At 39.6% G+C, this 22,383-nt stretch overlaps 1 long non-coding RNA gene across 1 annotated transcript; it reads right to left on the bottom strand.

Moving 5' to 3' along the window:
- Nucleotides 1–705: 705 nt before the first annotated feature.
- LOC134296004 (uncharacterized) lies at nucleotides 706–20,137 on the bottom strand. The gene is made up of 2 exons (XR_010002554.1): nucleotides 19,149–20,137; nucleotides 706–1,386 (listed from the first exon to the last, which is right to left on the bottom strand). It is a non-coding gene; the product is annotated as an uncharacterized LOC134296004 (long non-coding RNA).
- Nucleotides 20,138–22,383: the final 2,246 nt, after the last annotated feature.

Below are 22,383 nucleotides of genomic sequence, written 5' to 3'. Positions count from 1 at the left end.
TGCCATAGAATAGCACTGTAAGAGTTTGAGAAGCCCACAAATGGATCCAGGGAGATATTTTTGCAACATGGGGGAATGAAAGCATGGATAATGAGTCCATGGATAAAGGAGTTGTATTGTATTCACAATCACAATCCTAAGTAGAGTTTATACTTTGGTTAACTGAGCCCATCGCTATAGTAGTTTCACACGCCATCTCTTTGACTTGAAACATTGCACTATATTCCTCTGCCCCAAAGCATCTTAGAATATAACATTGTATTTTAGTTCTAGTGGTCCCTCCAGGCCATCCTCTCCTCCATCCCAGTGGTCTTTTTTCTTTTCAGATTCATATGTTATTTGAGTGATTATATTCCTTCTGTTTATGTGATTGTTTTAGTCAATTGTTATGTTTTGTTTTTGTTTTTAATTCTTATAGCGTTTTATAGTGTTTTCAGTGTTTTATTGTACAATGTTTTATGCTGATTTTATATTGGAAACCGCCCTGAGTCTCTTTCGGGAGAGAGGGCGGTATACAAATAAACTTTTACTTACTTACTTACTTACTTACCAGTTTGTTTGTTTGAAGATTGTTGGGAATTGTGCATGGGCGAAAGGGCCCTTGTGATACTACAGATAGGATTAAGTTCCTTAGAAGCTGAAGAAGAGGGAAGACTTCACCTGGCACCAGAATAACATCAGATTAGGGGGGGTTTTTGGGGGGGGGGGGTGGGGGGGATCCTCCATAGGACAATTGTCCATAAGACATCTTTCTTCTGGGTTGTTGTATGTCTTTTGGGCTGTGTGGCCATGTTCCAGAAGCATTCTCTCCTGACGCTTCGCCCACATCTATGGCTGTGAGGCATGGATAAACTAGGCAAGGAAAGGAAAAAAATATATATCTGTGGAGAGTCCAGGGTGTGGCAAGAGTCCTTTGTCACTGGGAAGCCAGCATTAATGTTTCAGTTAATCACCCTAATTAGCATTGGAAAGGTTTTGTCTCTTGCCTGGGGGGCATCCTTTGTTCAGTCATTAGCCGTCCTTGGGGCTCCTCTGCCCTCAGAGTGTTGGTTCCCATCTACTGTTTTGATTTTAGAGTTTTTTTTAATACTGGTAGCCAGATTTTGTTGATTTTCATGGTTTCCTCCTTTCTGTTGAAGTTGTCCACATGCTTGTGGATTTCAATGGCTTCTCTGTGTAGTCTGACATGATTGTTGTTGGAGTGGTCCAGCATTTCTGTGTTCTCAAATAATATACTGTGCCCAGGCTGGTTCATCAAGTGCTCTGCTATGCCATTGAAAGCCATTGAAATCCACAGGCATGTGGGTCTTGTAATATCTTGTCACGTTCCAATTTCAACAGTGAAATAGGTTTGAGGACAGGCAGAATACTTCTCCTTTTTTGATCCTGTGGAAAAAATTTATAGAATCGTTATTTTTATAGACCAAATGAAAAGCATCTCTGAAAGCATCTCGAAATCACTAGCTTTTGAATACATAAGATCTTCTCTTAGTAATTTACTAACAGTCTGCTGGTTTTCCAGTATGTTCAAAGCAGCCAACAACATAAAAGTAAAGCTTATATTAACAAATATTTAATCACAAATAATTACATCCCATTTGTAAGAAAATTAACAGACCCATTATAATCTGCCCATTATAAAATATATTAGAAGTTCAAAGTGAAGATAGTTTGAGGAGAATTTAAGTTCTGTTCAACTGCATAACCATATTAAATGGCTCATTTCTGTTCCTTTCATTTCAAGCTGGAAGTGTACTTACAGCAAAGGCAATTTACTGACTATTTACAGAAGTAGGTGCCATTCATATAACCCAGTGTATTTGCATAAGTGATCACTGAATCATTACCCATTGCTCATGGCATAGCTAGTAAACCATTCTTCGCTGGGCATAGGTAACAGAGCACCCATTTGTTTTAGTTGGTTAGAAAGAAGTCATACACAAGTTGGGTGAAATGTGCACAGGAGTTCAGCAAGTATTATCATTCTAAATAGCCTGCTGCCAGAATCTTCCTTTGTCTGGGATGCCATTCACTTGGACTATTTGGGTTCTCAGAGGGAGGTTTTGAAGTAGAATTTAATGAGAGGAAGTGACTCAGCAGCCTGGACATTGTGAAACTACCAAAAAGAAAAGAAAAAAACCAAAGTGAAGAGCAAAGTTTTTGCTTCATATGGAGAACTATAGTAGGAAAAAGAAGTAAAAACGAAGGGAATGATATAAAGAAGCAGGGAAATCAATGACATACTGGGGAGGATTCTAATTTTTAAATCTCATATTTGCAGCCTCATCAGGTAAAAATAGGAAAGTCATCTTTGCCATCAGGGGAATATGAAAGGATGAACAATAGTAGACATTCCTTTTCCGTTCAGTGTTGTATTGAACCACTTTTCCTACAAGCCAGCATTAAAACAATTTTACAATAGTTCTGTGCAGCAATGGGCTGCAAAATAGTGCTTAAATGTCATCTAAAATTGTGCACTTAATAGGCTGAGATACCTGTGCTACCTGATAGTTCGTGTACACACATTTTGTCTCATGCACTACATATATAAACTGTTTATGAAACATAAATGAATGTTTTCTTTTATTTATTTATTTACTGCATTTCTACCACACCTTTCTCGACCCCGGGGGGACCCAAGTCGGCTTATGAATCCGGCATAAATTCAGTGCTGCACTGGTAAACAATAAAATATGAACAATCTAAACATATAAGCAATTAAAACACGTATCTATCTATCAATCAAACAGATTAAAACCATATAAAATGCCAGGTCTTAGATTGGACTTTGGTCCCATCTCCAAGATAATCTCATCATGTATATGCAAGTATTCAAAGAAATCTGAAATATGGAACAGCTCTGCTTCCAAGCAGTTTGGATAATGGAAACTAAACCTGTATCTCATATCACCTGTCAGGACTGTAAGCAAACCTAGTCTACTGGGAAGCAAATGGGATGTATGAGTATAATCGGGTAAGCATTCAGGTGAGCCCCGAAATGTAAAGAAGAAATGTGTTGTCGAAGGCTTTCATGGCTGGAATCACAGGGTTGTTGTGTGTTTTCCGTGCTGTATGGTCATGTTCCAGAAGTATTCTCTTCTGACGTTTTGCCCACATCTATGTCAGACATCCTCAGAGGTTGTGAGGTATATGGAGAAACTAAGCAAAGAAGGCTTATATATCTGTGGAAGGTCCAGGGTGGGGGAAAGAACTCTTGTCTGTTGGAGGCCAGTGTGAATGTTGTAATTAATCACCTTAATTAACATTAAATGGCCTTCCAAGCTTCATATCCTGGCCTGGGGGAATCCTTTGTTCAGAGTCATTAGCTTCCCCTGATTGTCTGGAATTCTTCTGTTTTCAGAGTGTTGCTCCTTATTTACTGTTTTGATTTTGGAGTTTTTAAATACTTGTTCATTTTCATGGTTTCCTCCTTTCTGTTGAAATTGTCCAAATGCTTGTGCATTTCAATGGCTTCTCTGTATAGTCTGACATGATAGTTGTTGGAGTGGCCCAGCATTTCTGTGTTCTCAAATATAAAACTGTGTCCAGGTTGGTTCAGCAAGTGCTCTGCTATGGCTGATTTCTCTGGTTGAGTTAGTCTGCAGTGCCTTTCATGTTCCTTGACTCATGTTTGGGCAATGCTGCATTTGGTGGTCCCTATGTAGACTTGTCCACAGCTGCATGGTATACGGCAGACTCCTGCAGAGGAGAGAGGATCCCTCTTGTCCTTTGCTGAACATAGCATTTGTTGGATTGTCTTAGTGGGTCTGTAGATAGTTTGTAGGTTGTTCCCAGAAGACATCACAGCCCTGTTTCACCATTGCAGCCATGGGGAGCCCTCTCGGCCCAGTAATAGCAAAACACCTCTCTGCCAAAAAAAAACAGAGGGCCCTTCCACACAGTCATCTAGCCCAGAATATCAAGGCAGAAAATGACAAAATATCTGCTTTGAACTGGGTTACCTGAGTCCACACTGTCATATATTCCAGTTCAAAGCAGATGTGCAATTTTATTCAGCTGTGTGGAAGGAGCCAGAGAGGGAATTGGATTTCCAAACTCATGGTCATCTGTCCCTTCCATTGGATCCTAGTGTTATTACGTAAGTTATAAACACCTCTTTATGTTATCCAGGGAAATAGCACTAAGCTTTTTATTGTGGCAATGAGAATCATTATAGCAAAATCTTGGAAGGGTGGGGGGGGAGAACTACTTATTAAGAATTGGAGAAGAAAAGTACAGTAGAGTCTCACTTATCCAACACTCGCTTATCCAACGTTCTGGATTATCCAACACATTTTTGTAGTCAATGTTTTCAATATATCATGATATTTTGGTGCTAAATTTGTAAATACAGTAATTACAACATAACATTACTGTGTATTGAACTACTTTTTCTGTCAAATTTGTTGTATAACATGATGTTTTGGTGCTTAATTTGTAAAATCATAACCTAATTTGATGTTTAATAGGCTTTTCCTTAATCTCTCCTTATTATCCAACATATTTGCTTATCCAACGTTCTGCCGGCCCGTTTATGTTGGATAAGTGAGACTCTACTATAGTAGAATATATCCAAATGGCCAAGATCTTCAATGACATAAGGGGAGGAAACAAAAATGAATTTGCTAGAAAATGGAGACTGGCCTTTGGTATTTAAAATAGAAGACAAAAATTGATTTTGAAATAGCCGAACACAGGATTAATTCGTGTAATGATAAAGACAGTTTTTTGTTAGTTCCATTTGGTGTCGTGTTGGAAGTCATGGTGGTAATGATAGTTTATTTAATGCTTAGACCATAGGTCTTTCACACAGATAAATAAATACATAAAAACCAGATTATAAAGTACAATACAAAATATACAATTAAAATGCTGTATAAATCACTAGAATAATTATGAATGAATGAATGAATGAATGAAACTTTATTTATAGCCCGCTCTGTCTCCCCGAAGGGACTCAGGGTGGCTCACAACAAAATATACAATGGAAAACATTCAATGCCGACAGTAATACATAAACAAATCAATAAACAAATCAGGAACAACTCAGTAAATTATAAATCACCATAAAAGAACAAGACATAAAATAAGTCCACATAATTACTAACATATTAAGTCCTTAAAATATTATTTAAAATCTCTAAAATTGGACATTAAAATGTTATATGGTTGGTGGTTCATGGGTGGGAATGGGGAAGTGGTGGGACAGGGGAAATAATACTTGTATTTTGAATGTTGATTGTATGTTGGTGTTTTTTCTCATATACCACAATAAAATTTATACAAAAAAATAATAATTACGATCAGACCAGAAAGGATGCAAGTACAGCAGATGCCAAAAATGTGAGGCATACCATGCAATATACATGATGTTTTATACAGTTGACAGCTATTCAAACTTTCTGCTCTACCTGCTCCCCTCCCTGGCCAGCAGAGGGGCAGGTCTGAAGCAGCACCCTGATTGGATGGCACTTTGGTTGCATTGCCGTCTCCCAGTGGGGATTCTCCGGAAGAGAGGAGGCGAAGGAGGAGAACTGACCTGGGAGGGCCAACCATCTGTTGGGAAAGATCTGGCCAATTGGTAGTAGCGAAGCATGCCGGGTTACAAACCAGCATTTTACAGCTGAAATCACCATTGGCTTATAGTCAGATCACCATACAGTGCATATCAGCGTTTTGCCCAACCCCCTTGCACTTTCACCACAATCTGAGTATTGAGGTTTCTGGAGAGGATATCCATCTCTTCCTGTTCTGGCCACGTACCAGTTCAATTTTGGAATAGCAGCCAGTGCACCTGGGTTGGTGTGCACATCTTAAGAGTTCCACATGGATCTACCACTTCAGAAGCCAAGGGGGTAGTCCTGCTGATCTCCTCATTCCCAATGATCAACACATTGAGCTCCCTCCAATACCTTAATGCGGGGCTGCAGCAGGTCTGTGGGTCCTATTGTAGCTACCACTTGTCTGTGCGCTATTCCCACCGTGGGTTCTACACTGCTTTAATCACCATTGAGCATGGGCCTCAGGTCAGCATTGGTACAGATTTCTTTGTAGAGCCTGCCTTGCTACATGTTTTTAGTGAAAATTCCAAATTGCTGAATCATCCACATGGGACATTCAGCCTGTCTTGGAGTTTTCTACACCTCAGTCAAGGGATAGTAGCTTATAGACTATTGAATATACATAAAACAAGAGAGGTAACTGGTCAATTGGAAGTAGAGGAGAATGCTGGGCTACAAACTAGCATTTTACAGCTAAAATCACTCATCACAAGGAGTAAAAGTATTCTGTAAGATCCAGTTGTTACTGAAGCATGCTAACATCCCATTGATTTCAGTAGGGTAAGGCAAAATAAATGTTCTAAATATTGAAACCTTTGGAAGTGCTTTATTTTGGTCTATGTTTGCGAGGGTATAGCTGATGAAAATGTGAAGTTGAAGGATGAAATCCCAGCACCTACTCATGCCATACTCTGGTCACTTGATCATCATGTGCCTGGCTGAACTAAAAACTTCATGATTCCTTCTATGGTTATTTAAAGATTAATACTGAAAATCATGCTTCTCCAGGGCTGGCTCTTGAGTACTCCAATGTCATTTGATTCCTTACAGTTTTATGCACACATTGATTCCATTTTTTTAAAAATTAAAATGATGTGGAGTAATAATTTAATCTCTGGTGGCTCTTTCGTGCATTGATTTTATACATGATTCTGCAATGCTTGCAAAATAATGAGGAAACAAGCATCTTGGCTCATGGGCTTTGCTGTATGTGATGCTCTTCTTGCCAGAGTTTAGAAAAGTTATTTTTGAGCATAACTCTAAGAATCCTGCAAAAGTAACTGACTATACTATCTGGGCATTCTGAAAGTTATAGTTCAAAAAGCAACTTTTTCAGGCTCAAAACTTATCCTTCTTAATCTATCATTCATTTGGCTTTTTTCCTTTACCCAAATCATCATAAGAAGCTTCTCATTTTAAAATGGTGGAACAGAATGAAACAATCTATTTCCTTCATCAACACACAAATAGGGAGACAATGGACTCCATCTACCATCACACAACCACTAGTACATCAGCATTTACTTTTTTCTCTTGTGAGCTAACATATTTTCTTTGTTCTTTGAAAGTTTTTGATATAATCCTGAAGCAATGAGCATGCAGCTAAAACTGTGTTAACTATTTTTAAGAATTTCAAATTGACTTGTGTTAAAGAAGGCACAGTGTGAAACAAGTATCTATAAGTTTGAAAATCCTACAGTTTAGTTCAGATATCTGTCCAAATAAACTATAATTTAATAAGACAGGAATGAGTGTTCTTCTACTTTGCTCCTCACCTCACCTTCTTCCTTAGTTCAGACCTCCATTGTGTCCAAAATAGGAAACTGTAGTTTAATGTTGGTAACTTACAGAAGAACAAAAGCATAGTGAACATTCCTAGTTAGCAGATCAAAACCTATTTTGTATAATTTGGTACTATAATTCAAAGTAGTGGTTTCCAAAGGTGGATCCACAAATTTTGTTGGGCCTGAAGTCCCAGAAACTCCAACCAGTGTGGCTATGATAAGGGAGGATGGGAGGTATAGTTCAACAATGTCTCGTGCCCCAAATTTGAGAATCACCCATTCAAAGAGAGTAGGACTGCAGCACTGAAGCTAGGACTCAGGGGAAGAGACTGAGAGTAGAAGTAATGAAAGCAACAATATCAGGTCCATAAAAGCCATGTCTTTGGAATGACTGCATTTCCTGGCATTTATCACGAATTCAGAATCTGGCCTTAGTCCTTGATACTTCAAAAATGACATGACAATATAGCAAACATAACACTGCAGTTCAGATCTCTGCCACTACCAAAGAAAAGCGCAAGAAACAGCAGACACATAGACACTTTAATCCAGTGTTTCTCAAGATGTGCTCCTTCAGGTGTTTTGGACTCTAGCTCCTAGAAATTCCAGCCAGTCTACCAGCTGTTTGGAACTGTGGGAGTTGAAGTCCAAAACATCTGGAGGAGCACAGTCTGAGAAACTCAGCTCTAATCATAAGACAGAAATGAAATATATCATGGGATCAGAGGATTAACAAGCATGCCATTTCAAGTTGGGTATGATGCCAAAAGTTATTCAAGCAAAAGTACTGTACAAATCCATGAGTTTACTTTAAATGCCACTGGAGCAAATGCTGGATTTTCTTGATTATAATGAGAATATTAAAGAAAGTGAGTGTGCACACAAACTTTCAAATACAGGCATGAAGATCCTATCTAAAGTCTGGAATTCACAGTTAACTTAAACAGAGCTAGAGCTTCTACAAAAGGGAGCCATTGGCTTGATCTCATTAGTTATTCTACCGTGCAGACATAGATGGGCATGCTATGAATCCCATCATCCTTGATGGTGGGAAAGAGGTAATGGCTGATGTATGAAGAATTTTGGATCAGTATAACGTAAGCTTTTTCCTTCATAGAAAATGTGGGAGTAGCTTTGAAAGGCAAGTAAGACATGCATGGGGGAGTTTTAATGCCAAAAAAAACAATGCTTTCAGAAATTGTAGAACAAACTGTTATAACGGATAGTAAAATTGTTTTGTACAAACTACCTGTACAGTACCCCCCCCCCCCCAAAAAAGCTGTTTTGACTGGCAATTATCATTGATCTTTGCCAGGACAAGTAAAGAAAATGTGTCAACAATAGGTTGAGCAAATATAATTATACCCATAGATAATATGGCTATAATTATATTAATTCAGAAAAAGAACAGGAGAGTGTTGAAGATGGGCATTATAGTCAACAAACTGGCATTGGCTTCTGATTATTCTGTGGGAAATATTTTCCTTAGAATGGTATTAGGACCATCTGAACTACCATTTGATCAACATCAAAATGATAGTTTCAGTTGCAGTACACTATTGCATCAATGAGGTTTAGACAATGTTGATCATTCAAACACTGATTCAATACGTCTAATCTAGTTGGGGCTAGCAACCGTATTTAGGGTTTGTTCTTCACAGCTTAGAGGACTAAAAACTTTTATTTCAAATGAAATTTTTGGAGTGTACATGTGGTACCAAACTGTGTGACAAAAAGCTTCATAAACAGATTAACTTAAATGGAAAAATCTCCATTTGATCCAAATGCCCGCCCACTTTTACAGTGAAATGCTATCTATTGTTCACTCTAACAGCAAATTTAATGGCTATGTACCAGCCATTAAGGTGGTAAAATGAGAGCATCCACAAACCAGAAAGCAATTTCTTCTAGGCAGAAATCTGTTCTGTTTTTATTTCAAATTCCTCCCCCTCCTCCCACCGGTTCTGTTTCTGGGAAATTTCTCCCCAAAACGGAAGCAGAACTCCAGATCCTGGATTACAAATCCAAATAGAACCCTTCCTAACCTCCCAGAATCTTCCCCAAAACAAAAGCAAAAATTGAATAATTCCAGATCTTTTCACAATGTTGTATATTCACAGAACCATTCCACAGGTTATTTAGAATTCCTACAATTCATTAAAGAAGGAATAGGGAATTGGCTCTCGAGTATAGCTGCCTCTGCTAATATACAACACTGACAACAACAACAAAGGAGAAAGAAATTGATTGAGGAGGGAATAATTTCAACACGACAAATAGGAATTCTCCTAGTTAGCTCTGTGAGGGAAATAAACATGTTAGATTGGGGAAAATCCACCAATCCCAACCAAGCAGTCTTAAGACCACTTTCCTATAGTGTTACAGAAATTTTCCTTTGAATTAAGGCTAGTGATACTGCCTATACTGGCCAGGATGATGGCAAAGGCTGTACTATTTCTCACCCTATAACCCCGCAGTTGTTTGTGGTGAAAAGAGAATTTGCAAGTTCCCTTTGTATGTGTCAGGGTGATTAATATATAGAGTCTAGAACAGGCCGATGTTGATAGGATAAAGCTTGTAATAATGGGAACGACACAGATGTTAAATCCCAAAGCTGTTCTCAGTTGTATTCCTTTATTCTGTTTCATATAAGTGAATGGCTGCTGGACACAGGAAATCACCAACAGCAACATCTTCATTGTCATATCTGCCTCTCCCCATGGATTGAGACAGGGAACATATTAATATATAACGCATAACATGAGATTAACAACCGATTAAAATACAACATATAAAAAGTTCTGAAATTTGTTGTAGAGAGGACAACCGCCCTCCAATCCTCATGACAGGAAATCAATGGAGGTGGTGAAAAGAGTGAAATGCATACCTTGTCACAATAAAGGGAATTTTGCTAGTTTTACAGAATTACAGCACAGAATTCCTGAGTCAGCTAAGAATGTCTGAGCATCCCACAAACTGTGGGAACTGGAACCTTTCTACAACCCACATCTTCTGACTCTATCGCCAAACTATTGCTCCTCTGGATATCTGAAGGGATTTAAAGCCATTCAGAATCGAGAATGAAACATCACTTCCTTCTTCCCACACATGCATGCCATGTGCAGTTTGAAAAAGAAGCACAACCTTTCCTCTCCCTCTTCAAAATGCCAAAAGAAATATCACATGTTAAGTTGCACACATAAAGGAATACCCTCACGATATACAATGGACATATAGGAATAATTCCCCAGGGGTGTTGAAAAGAGAATGCTTTTAGATTGTTCAGAAGAATCACCCACATGAAGCTGCCTTATAACGAGTCAGTCTAGGTATCTTTCTGGCCCACTGTTGTCTACTTTGACTAGTCTGACTACTCCAGGAGCCCCCGGTGGCATAGTGGGTTAAACTCTTGTGCTGGCAGGACCGATGACTTGAAGGTTGGGTTTGTTGACCTGAAGGTTGCTGGTTTGAATCCAACCCAGGGAGAGCGCGGATGAGCTCCCTTTATCAACTCCAGCTCCATGCAGGGACATAGAGAAGCCTCCCACAAAAGATGGTAAAAACATCAAAACATCTGGGCGTCCTCTGGGCAATGTCCTTGCAGACGACCAATTCTCTCACACCAGAAGTGACTTGCAGTCTCAAGTCACTCCTGACATGAAAAAAAAGTCTAGGTTGTCAGACAGAGACCTTACGCATCATGTTACATGAGGTCCTGTAAAAAAAAAAAAACATGTCGATACCAGGCTTTGAGTCTGGAACTTCTTATTTCTGGAACACAAACTCTATGGTTAATTCTCCATAGATATCTGATGAGATCATCAAAACTTATTAACTATGACGGGAAAACATAGATCCAAATCTACGAGATGCTGGAATACAATAAAATGACAAGGACTGATATACATCTTATTTTTCTTTTCTATCCCTATCATGTTTCTTTTTTCCCAGTATCTCAAAGAGTGATCTAGGTGATCTAATCCAAACATTATGTAACACACTCTTTTGAAACAATCCATTACCAATTGTGTGCAAACTGATTTAACTGGTGGTAGTCATAACCATATTTTTCAATGATATTCACTTTTGCAGCTGGCTTTTTCTTTTGGTTTGCCCAACTCAGCTAGAAAAAAAGTATCACTTGAATTTGCACCACAGCACATGAGAAAGGACCTGTTGCCTGTAGATTGGTCCTTATCTGGACAAGGAGCTTTCATGGATGCTCTCCATTAATAAATAAAGTCATTACGTGCAGTTAAAAACCTTATTAAAGTCTCTCCTACCACAACTATTGTTCTTGTTTTATTCAATCTCTTTCCTCCCTCATATTTCAATTCCTAATAAAAATGAATTAATGTTTTATATTAAATGAAGAAATGGCCTCACTTTTCCAAACATGTTAAACATTCAAGATCCCAGAACATAGGCCATGCAATACCACATTTGGAATATCATTTTGCTGCTTTTCAACTGAATAATAATAATAATAATAATAATAATAATAATAAAACTTTATTTATATACCGCCCTATCTCCCGGATGGGACTCAGGGCGGTTTACAGTCATAAAAGCAACACAACATTACATAACGACATAACACACAATATTAAACAAGGTAAAATAGTACAATTATAACGATAAATCACACTTACATGACCAGATCAAGGGGACGGGAACCATAAACCCAATATATTAAAATGTATGATTTTAGGATAGGGAAATCTTGTGCAATGTATTCAGGCTCAGAAATCGGCGGTAGTCCAATATAATTACTCAAAAACCTGCCGACACCACATCATCTGATTTTTTTAAAAAATACATCAACTAAATGGGTAAATTTGGAAATTAAAATCAAATTACCTACTAATCCAGATCTCTATCCTGGACATATCCAACGAACAGCTGAAAAAAATGCCAACCCCTTTTGTATACTTTATCCGTATGGAAGAAATGAAAGCATATACTAGCTCCTAATTCCTCTCTCATTAGGCTCTTTCTATTTCAGCCTCTTGTTTCTGAACCTGACAAGTTCAAACAATTCAAACTGACAGGAAGCTAAAGGTCTTTATTCTGCACATGATTTGTTCTACAAAAACAAACAAATTCTGATTCAGTTGACATACTGCAGATAAGTGGTTTTCAGGTTGTGCTAAACTGTTGTTACTATCTACTCTGAATCCCCTTGAAGGAGGCCTATAGCTTGGGCTGCTCCTTGATTCCATTTTATCAGAAGGGATTATAGGGTGATCTTTCTAGAATGGGGATAGCCTGGCTACTTAATCTCCATGTTGCCTCTTGTTAACACATGACACATCTGGTGACTCTTGAATATAGCTTTGCAGTCACACCATTTCTCCATGACCACAGCTTCCAAATGGAAGATATATTTAAGCAGTTTAGATTCTGGAAAGACCACAAAATCTACTGAATCTGAGATGTGTTTACCCAAGGAAAACAAAAAACCACAGAATATTTGATAATCCAGTTACATATACACCTAACTAGTTACAACTCACGAAAAAACTTATTTTGGTCTTTATTGACCACATCAATGAACATTCATGCTCCTAGTTTCTTCCATGGACTCAAAGAGACTTTTGGACTAACGTCTTATCACTGGACTCTGCCTCTCCAAACATCAGCGGTCAAGCCATCAAGAATCCATTCACAGCTTGCGATATGCTACATTGCACGTCTACATTATTATGTACTCTCAGCAGCTTGTTAGACACCCATTTGGTGTCTCCTTCTACTGTCAAGTTTATGCTAGTTACTCAGTATAGAGAGGGGGGAACAGCTTTGCAGCTTCATTAAATTTGGGATTCTAATACTAGTATTCTGGTTTGTTCATCCTCCTTGCACCAATTCTGAGGAAATTGCATTTGATCACCATTGGCTACTGAGACCACTAGATGTTGGCTATGTTTATTTTATAACCCCCAATATCTGAATAGCACCCCTTCCCATCCTATCATGCCTGTGCATTAATAACATTGGGTACATTTTTTACTCTTTTCAATTGCTAATTGATTGGTTGGTTGAATTGCCAACCCATACCAATTTAATTTTCATTGCTGTGATATGCTCATAGTAAATACTACCCCACTTCCAAAAACCAGTAAGTCAGCCCAGAACTTGATTTCTACTACGAAGGCTTGTTTATGATGATATAATTTCACAGAAAACCCCTGCCCATTACTAAACCGGGATTTTCTCCTCTTATAAAAGGTCTCCCTCAAAAATGAAATAAACCCCATGCAAAAGCTGTATTCTCCAAAGGGGGTTGTGGTCTTACGTTTCATCTTAAACAAATGAAAATGCCTAATTAATGTTTGCTTTATTTTATTTTTTCTGTGACTCGGCTTCCAGGCAAGGAAAGGTAAATAAAGACAAAGATAGCAGAAAGAATCCACCAAATAGTCTTCTGATGAGATACAAAAAGCATTTTGACTGATACCTTTTGTTGAGTAAATTGGAGTTTTCTGACACTGAATTATTGAAAGATAAGAGTTCAATTAGTAATCAAAACTATTAGAGTGTTGTCGAAGGCTTTCATGGCCGGGATCACGGGGTTGTTGTATGTCTTTCGGGCTGTGTGGCCATGTTCCAGAAGTATTCTCTCCTGACGTTTCGCCCACATCTATGGCAGGCATCCTCAGAGGTTGTGAGGCATGGATAAACTGGGCAAGGAAGGAAAAAAAATATATTTGTGGAGAGTCCAGGGTGTGACAAGAGTCCTTTGTCAGTTGGAAGCCAGCGTTAATGTTTCAGCATTAATGTAAGAACACCTTTCCTCTGGGTGGATCTTTGTCCAAGAACAAGCCATGAGAGTCAAGACAAAGATCCACCCAGAGGAAAGATGTTCTTACCATACATCAAGGGAACCACGGATGGCATAGGCAAACTGATGAAGAAGCACAATCTACAGACCCACAAAGAAAATCCAACAAATGCTACGGTCAGCGAAAGACAAGAGGGATCCTCTCTCCTCTGCAGGAGTCTACCATATACCATGCAGCTGTGAGCAAGTCTACATAGGGACCACCAAACGCAGCGCCCAAACAAGAGTCAAAGAACATGAAAGGCACTGCAAACTAACTCAACCAGAGAAATCAGCCATAGCAGAGCACTTGATGAACCAACCTGGACACAGTATATTATTTGAGAACACAGAAATGCTGGACCACTCCGACAACTATCATGTCAGATTACACAGAGAAGCCATTGAAATCCACAAGCATGTGGACAACTTCAACAGAAAGAAGGAAACCATGAAAATGAACAAAATCTGGCTACCAGTATTTAAAAACTTTAAAATCAAAGCAGTAGATGGGAACCAACACTCTGAGGACAGAGGAGCCCCAAGGACGGCTAATAACTCTTAACAAAGGATGCCCCCCAGGCAAGAGACAAACCTTTCCAATGCTAATTAGGGTGATTAATTGAAACATTAACGCTGGCTTCCAACTGACAAAGGACTCTTGTCACACCCTGGACTCTCCACAGACATATATTTTTTTCCTTTCCTTGCTCAGTTTATCCATGCCTCACAGCCTCTGAGGATGCCTGCCATAGATGTGGGCGAAACGTCAGGAGAGAATACTTCTGGAATATGGCCACACAGCTCGAAAGACAACAAAACTATTAGCATTTCCAAAGACTCTGAGGGACATGTTACAAGCTGAATCACTGAATCGTTTCTATTTCTTCAAGAGAGGATTTGTGAAATTACACTGTAGTAACTTTTACATTCCAGTCCTATATTGGATTCCATCTACATCTCTACCAAGGAAGGCACACACTTCAGATACGTCATAAGTGGGGTCAGCCCATTCTAAGTAAGGTCAATTCTCCTTGCAAGTTTATGTCTTAATACAATATCATTCCTTAAAGTGCCACTGGATTCCTTGTTTCAGCACTTCAATGCAATGAAGATTAAGATGCTTTTAAGAACTGCTAACCTGTAAAATACCTCTGCTAACCACAAGAGGTATCTTACAATGAAATCATCATCTCTGAAACTAACAAGATTAAAAGCCAACTTTGTAATAATAAAATCAGGCCAACGAAGCAATAAAGATGATAATACAGATGGGAAAAGTGAGCTAATTAACATTTTCATCCAAAGCCATGCTGAAAGAAAATTAACTCGGCCTTCAGATGATTTAACCTCATGGACTTCACAGCAAAAGAACCCTTTGTTACTGAAATGTCTCTGCAGGAAAAAAAAACAAGCTTTATTCCTTGTGGTTGCTAAATTCATTAGAAAGCAGGTGCTTGAAGGAGAGTGGAATATATTTTATTTTTCATAAAGGAGAAGAATTTAATTAGAATATGAGGAATGAAAAACACTTAGAGGATGGCAAACCACTTAATGGCTACCTGGAATCTATCACCAGAAACTCCAGTTCTCTATAATGGGTGCAAATTTGCTCCATCAAGATGCAGTATATTGAGTACGAGAGGCTGGGAACACAAGAAGGTCTGTGCATTTGTACTTGTATCATATTTGAAGACTTTCCACAGGCCACTGTAGGAAGGGAATGCAGGATCAGAAAGGATTTTGGTCTAAACCAGCATAACGTTCTCAAATCTCTATCTTTCCAGCCTGCAGTTTGGTTGGTGCTCTGGCGATTATTGTTGACAACTGTTGATCCAATATCAAGTATGTTCAGACAGACTAGATGCAAAAGAGGTAACAATTTCCTGTTCAAGAGATAATCATTCTTCCTCAGCATTTCTAGATTGAGTCTTAGGGCCTTCCACACGGTCATATAACCCAGAATATCAAGGCAGATAATCCCACAATATCTATCTGCTTTGAACTGGGTTTTCTGAGTCCACTCTGCCATATCTTCTAGTTCAAAGCAGAAGATGTGGGATTTTATTCAGTTGTGTGGAAGTGGTCAAAGGCCCACATCTGAATAAAGTCCCACATTATTTGCTTTGAACTGGAATATATGACAGTGTGGACTCAGAAAACCCAGTTCAAAGCAGATATTGTGGGATTTTCTGCCTTGATATTCTGGGTTATATGGCTGTGTGGAAAGGCCCTTAGTCTACTAAAGGTATTGTCCTAATAGGGCAGTGGTTCTCAACCTGTGGTTCCCAGGTGTTTTGGCCCACAACTCCCAGACATCCCAGCCAGTTTACCAGCTATTAGGATTTCTGGGAGTTGAAGGCTAAAACATCTGGTGAATCACAGGTTAAGAACCATTGTAATAGGGGAATGACCACTCCTTTGAAACCTCAAATTTTTACTATCTTGCAATGGATAGAAATGCGAAGCAGGTGGATGGAAAAATTGTTTTGCTAGCTAGCTGCAATTAACACTAGAGGTTGGACTGTGATTGTAAACAACAAAGCACTCGTATAAAGCACATGTGTGTTGTGATAATATGTGCTATGCACATGAACTACAACAATACACTGTATTGTTGTGCCCCCTTCTACACTGCCATATAATCAATATTATCAAAGCAGATAATTCACATTATTTGCTTTGATTTGGATTAGCTGAGCCTACACTGCCATATAATCCAGTTCAATGCAGATAATCTGGATTTCATCTGGCAGTGTAGAAGGGCCCTGTGTAGTTCTGTCCCAACTTTTGGGGGAGAAATCTCTATACATTACTCCTTGCTAATTCTTCCCCGCAAATTCAAATCCTGTTCTTAACCTTTAAGGGCTTCTTCAGCCTTTTATTTGTTCCGGTTAACCTTCTGTTTCTCTGGCTAATTCTGCAGCCAGGAGGAGGTGTGACTCCCACGTTACAAGTCTAGCTGTGCTGTTGACTCATGCTCTGTGCTGTAACAGCCATATGCTTTTGAAAAGGAAGGCTTATACAACGCAGCCATGCAAGGTCTCCCAGAGCATACGCTCTGACAGGAGCTGCAAGGTTTCTGCTTGTTCTCTCTGTTAATTGAAATTGGCGATGATGCAGTTCAGCCCAGCAGACGCACGCAATTATGTAAGCTTGTACTACAGACCCAAAATATACATCCAGAAGATTCACCTGTACGCTTTGCAGGGCTGGTTCTAGGCAACAGTGAAATCGAGCTAGGGGAAATGAAGCCAATGTCCTCCCTTTGACCGCACATCATCAGCTTCTCCAACTGGAACTAAAAGTCCCAGACTAGAATAATGGAGTTAGGGGGACTAGAAAATAGAATATAAACAAGTCACAATTTTGTCTCACCTCCAATTGATGATATTTCAAATTTCCAAGTTTCTCCAAGAATAAATATACAAATGTATTTCCTTCACCTGCTGAGAAGAAGGAAGAGGAGGGAGGGGGGAATGAAACTGGAATCTTTCCTTGGAATAAGAGGTTTCCTTTATCTACTTGGAAAGGGAAAGATGGAATGAACAAATCTTGGAGTTTTGGCGTGGCTGGAAGGAGCTTCCATTTCTTGCTTAGGTGAAAAGTGAATAACTGGAGTCTATCATTTGGAGCCCCTGATAGTGCAGTGGGTTAAACTGCTGAGCTGCTGTACTTGCTGACCAAAAGGTCGGCAGTTTGAATCCGGGGAGTGGGGTAAGCTGTTAGCCCCATCTTCTGCCAACCTAGCTGTTTGAAAACATGCAAATATGAGTAGATTAATAGGTACTGCTCCAGTGGGAAGGTAACAGTGCTCCATGCCATCATGCCAGCCACATGAACTTGAAGGTGTCTCCGGACAATGCCGGCTCTTCAGCTTAGAAATGGAGATGAGCACCAACCCCCAGAATCGGACACAACTAGACTTAATGTCAGGGGAAAACCTTTACCTTTACCTATCATTTGGAAGATAAATTTTTCTGTGGCCTAAAAATGGTAAAATCTGGTGCTTTGGGTTTTAAATGTCTTTAAAATTGGTGGCAGCTTGAGATACAATCACATATACTTACTGAACTTCCTTGTCAACAAGGAAGTTCTGTGTAGCGATTAATTTTGAATTGCCTGTTCTTGTTGTCATGCTAGCATATAAAATAATGCCCCCCAAAAACAGCCTGCTGCATTGATCTATATCAACAAATCACTTCTAGAAGCTTTAACCTCTAACTGGATCTTCTGTAAATCTAACGGCTCCTAATTGCCTAGTAAAGACAAAGTCAGTCCCGAACAGGATCCATTTCAACAGGATAATTCACAATGAAAACATTGTGAATGCTACTATTGTATTCGGCTAAGAGCAATCAGAAAATTTTGTGGATTTAAATGATTATTTCATTATCCTAGCTAATCCAAAAGTGCTGGATCCATTATGACATCGAGTTCAATGGCTGGACTAGACCAAAGCCAATCTAGCATAGAATTCTTTTTACACAATAGCAAAAACTAGCTGACATTGGGGATATTCAGGCAAGTCCCATATCTCCTAGCCAGCGGCAGTGTGGTAGAGAAGGCTGGGGGCTGCAATCCAATAACATCTGGAAGCCTGCGTTTTGCTCATCATTGGGAAGCCCACACCCTTTCCTGTTTCAATTCCCTAGAAATTGATATTCTGTCACTATTGCTGAGAAATACTATGTATCCATCATGAGTAGTAGTAAGGTGGGTGGAATAACATAGTGTTGATTCACATTCAGAACTGTGACATGTCAAAACCACTTCCTATAATGCATTAACACTTATCTGAACTGGAAGGTTCTGTACTTTCTATAGGGGAAGCTGATCACAGGTATCCTGCAGCTAAGCTGGTTTTATCTCTAGGCATATGGTAGCATCCCACCTCCTTAAGTTTCCTCCCGCTACATTCTGAAAATAATATTTTCCCAATCCAACTCTAACAAGGACATGCAACTGTCTGCTATAACTTACTTTATTTACTTAGTCGATCCCTCGTAGCTCAAGGATGATGGTCATCCAAGTGTTGTGTCTTGGCGGTGGATGCGTAGGTGGCTGTGGAGACTTATTCTTGACCCGCATGTTCTTCTGCAGTGAAGACATCCGTTTCCAGATGGAAGGCGGTCCCAGTCAGGGTTGGCTTGACGCGCCTTTCTCTTGGCACCTTTCTCCCATAAGTCCTCCATTTGTGCCTCTTTGAATTCTGCAGCACTGCTGGTCACAGCTGACCTCCAATTAGAGCGCTCAAGGGCCAGGGCTTCCCAGTTCTGGGAGTCTATGCCACAGTTTTCAAGGTCACCTTTGGGCCTATCTTTAAATCTCTTTTTCTGTCCACCAACATTACATTTCCCATCCTTGAGTTGGGAATATAGTAACTGCTTTGGGAGACAGTGATCAGGCATTTGGACAACATGGCCAGTCCAGTGGAGTTTATGACATAGGAGCATCGCTTCAATGCTGGTGGTTTTGCTTCTTCCAGCATGCTAACATTAGTCCACCTGTCTTCCCAAGAGATTTGCAGGATTTTTCGGAGCAACGCTAATGGAAGGTAGCGGAAATAGTCAACGTTTTCTAATGTTACACCATTAAGCTGTATTCCTGGCATTGCAGAGGGGCTGGTTGATGATTGCTGGAAGATCAAGTCTGCTATAAAGGGACACACTGATTCAACAGGGACCTTGGAACATAGCCATCTCTGTCACCCTATCAACCTTGGAAAGAAATTGGGTGGCATCACCTGAATGGCACATGGACTGTATTTTCTCCACTGCTGCCTTTTATGTGGGAAAAATGTGCCATTGGTCCTGGGAAGTTAGATGTTTGAAGTACACATCACAGGTAAATTAGTATGAAGCAGAAGGGAAACGGGAATGCTAAATCTTTCCTTCTTATCTTTTATTTGCCATAAGTTGCCCCTCAAACCATTCTCCCTGCCCCACAAAGTTGCAAATCTCTGTTGCCAACTTTTCAGTTGATGACAAATATATCCAAGGTCATGCCTCAGGATCATCCAGAAAATGCTATAATAAATGGAATCTTATGCTATCATAAATTTATTTGCTTTCAACATATAAGCACGCTCTTTTCCCTCCCAGAAAAAAATAAAGGTTTTCTGAGCACCCAGCATGGCAGTGATTTCTTGAAGCAACCAGCTCTGAAAATCACTGCCCTAGGGAACTGTCTGTGAGTTTTGACAGGTCAACTTTGTGACATGTATAGTAATGGCTAAGCAATCCAGGATTATTTCATATCAGGCAAAGAAATCTAAACATGGTGGCATGGGTGTGGGGCCACTTACAAATTCAGATAACAGTGACGTTCAGATACAGAGGTAAAAGGAAAGGATTCTGGCGTATAACTCTGCCACACCTTGCCCGTGCCTCATTTATTTCCAAGCATGAAATAAGCATGCCAGACATAAATCTTTTTTTAATGAAAGTAATTTGCATGCTTTAAAAGAAATTTAATTAAGAGTTAAGTAACAAAAGTATGATAGTACTGAATCACTGAGGCAGAGAGTTCTCAGGAAAGCAAACTGAATGTTGACCTGAGGTTCTCTGAAATGTTCTTTATGGCACCTTTCCCAAAAGGAGATTAAGCCAAACAGCTGCTGATATGGAAACCAACTGTTTGAACTGCAATGAACTTCCATATGCTGAACGCGTCAAGTAGCCCTTGCAAACGTGATGCAGGAAATGACTAAACATTTAGTGCTGGTTATTTAGCAGTATTCCTGGAGACACGTAGGTGGTGTGGACAGCACAGCATGTGCATTGAAGTACCACTTAGGTCAATGATTCTTTGAAAGGTCCACTATACCTTTCTTTTCTTTTCAGTAGCAAGGTACAAGAATTGTTTTTTAAAAGGTATTATCTCCACCACACATATCAGTCTAGGTGAAAACTAATCAAAATAGAACTAATCGCACAACATGGAAACTCAACTTTTTTTAAAAAAAGGACTCAACTTTGTAACAAAATCAGTATTAAGAAGCTCTAAGAAGATCTATCTATCTATCTATGAAAAGTAAGTTATTCTTAGGAGTTCCCAATGGCGCAGCAAGTTAAATGCTGAGCTGCTGAACTTGCTGACTGAAAGGTCAGTGGTTCGAATCCGGGGAGCGGAATGAGCTCCTGCTATTAGTCCCAGCTTCTACCAACCTAGCAGTTTGAAAACATGCAAATGTGAGTAGATCTATAGGTACTGCTCCAGTGGGAAAGTAATGATACTCCATGCAATTATGCCGGCCACATGACTATGGAGACGTCTATGGACAACGTCGGCTCCTCAGCTTAGAAATGAAGATGAGCACCAACCCCCAGAGTCGGACATGACTAGACTTAATGTTAGGGGAAAATCTTTATCTTACCTTAGGTTATTCTTAGGGCTCTTCCGAACAGGCCCCATATCCCAGGATCTGATCCCAAGTTCTCTGCTTTAACCTGCATTATATGAGTCCCCACTGCCAGATAATCTGGGATAAACAGAAAACCTGGGATCAGATCCTGAGATATAGGGCCTATCTGGAAGGGCCCTTATGAACTCTTTTTAAGGCTACTTAATATTTGAAAGAGAAAGAATGAAACAGAAAAATACTATACACCTGGAAAAAGACTAAATGAGATAAATTCGAGAACTTTCTAAAGGAAGTACCCCTCCAAGATATGGTGACAGAACGTCATCTAGTCTGACACTGAAATTCTGACATATCTAAAAGTTATCGTTTGATAAAGATGTGCACTTCTAGAAGTGTCATGCATTGGACTTGGATGCCCTGGCTGAGATGGCAGAACTTGTGGCAATAAGTTAAGTGTTTTTAATATCCAGTTTGGGAGGGAAATCTAACCACTTCTTCCTTTTGAGAAAAGACATTAGTTAGTAACAGGTTTCATATGTATTTTTTTCTTGAGGAAATGTCTCCTGGGTTTTTAAAGGATAAGACACATTATTACTAAAATGATCCAGGGGTGTGGCAGATCAAACTTACTACCTCATCACATGGCCACCGAAAGTGTCTCACGTCACTCTGCTTCACCATGGGATGTGGGGAAGCAATGATGCACGCATGGAGCTCTCCGCTTCACCCATTAAAGTCAATGGCAACACAGGAAGCCTCCCATATTGCCGTGGTAGCAGCACGCCGGTTCCACCCTTCTTCACCCAGGGAGCCGGCGCATCGTCTGATTGTATTTGGCTGGCTCCATGGGTG

The sequence above is a fragment of the Anolis carolinensis genome, chromosome 2, assembly GCF_035594765.1.
Source record: "Anolis carolinensis isolate JA03-04 chromosome 2, rAnoCar3.1.pri, whole genome shotgun sequence".
Classification (NCBI taxonomy): domain Eukaryota; kingdom Metazoa; phylum Chordata; class Lepidosauria; order Squamata; family Dactyloidae; genus Anolis; species Anolis carolinensis.
This window is presented reverse-complemented; position numbering and strand designations above follow the sequence as displayed.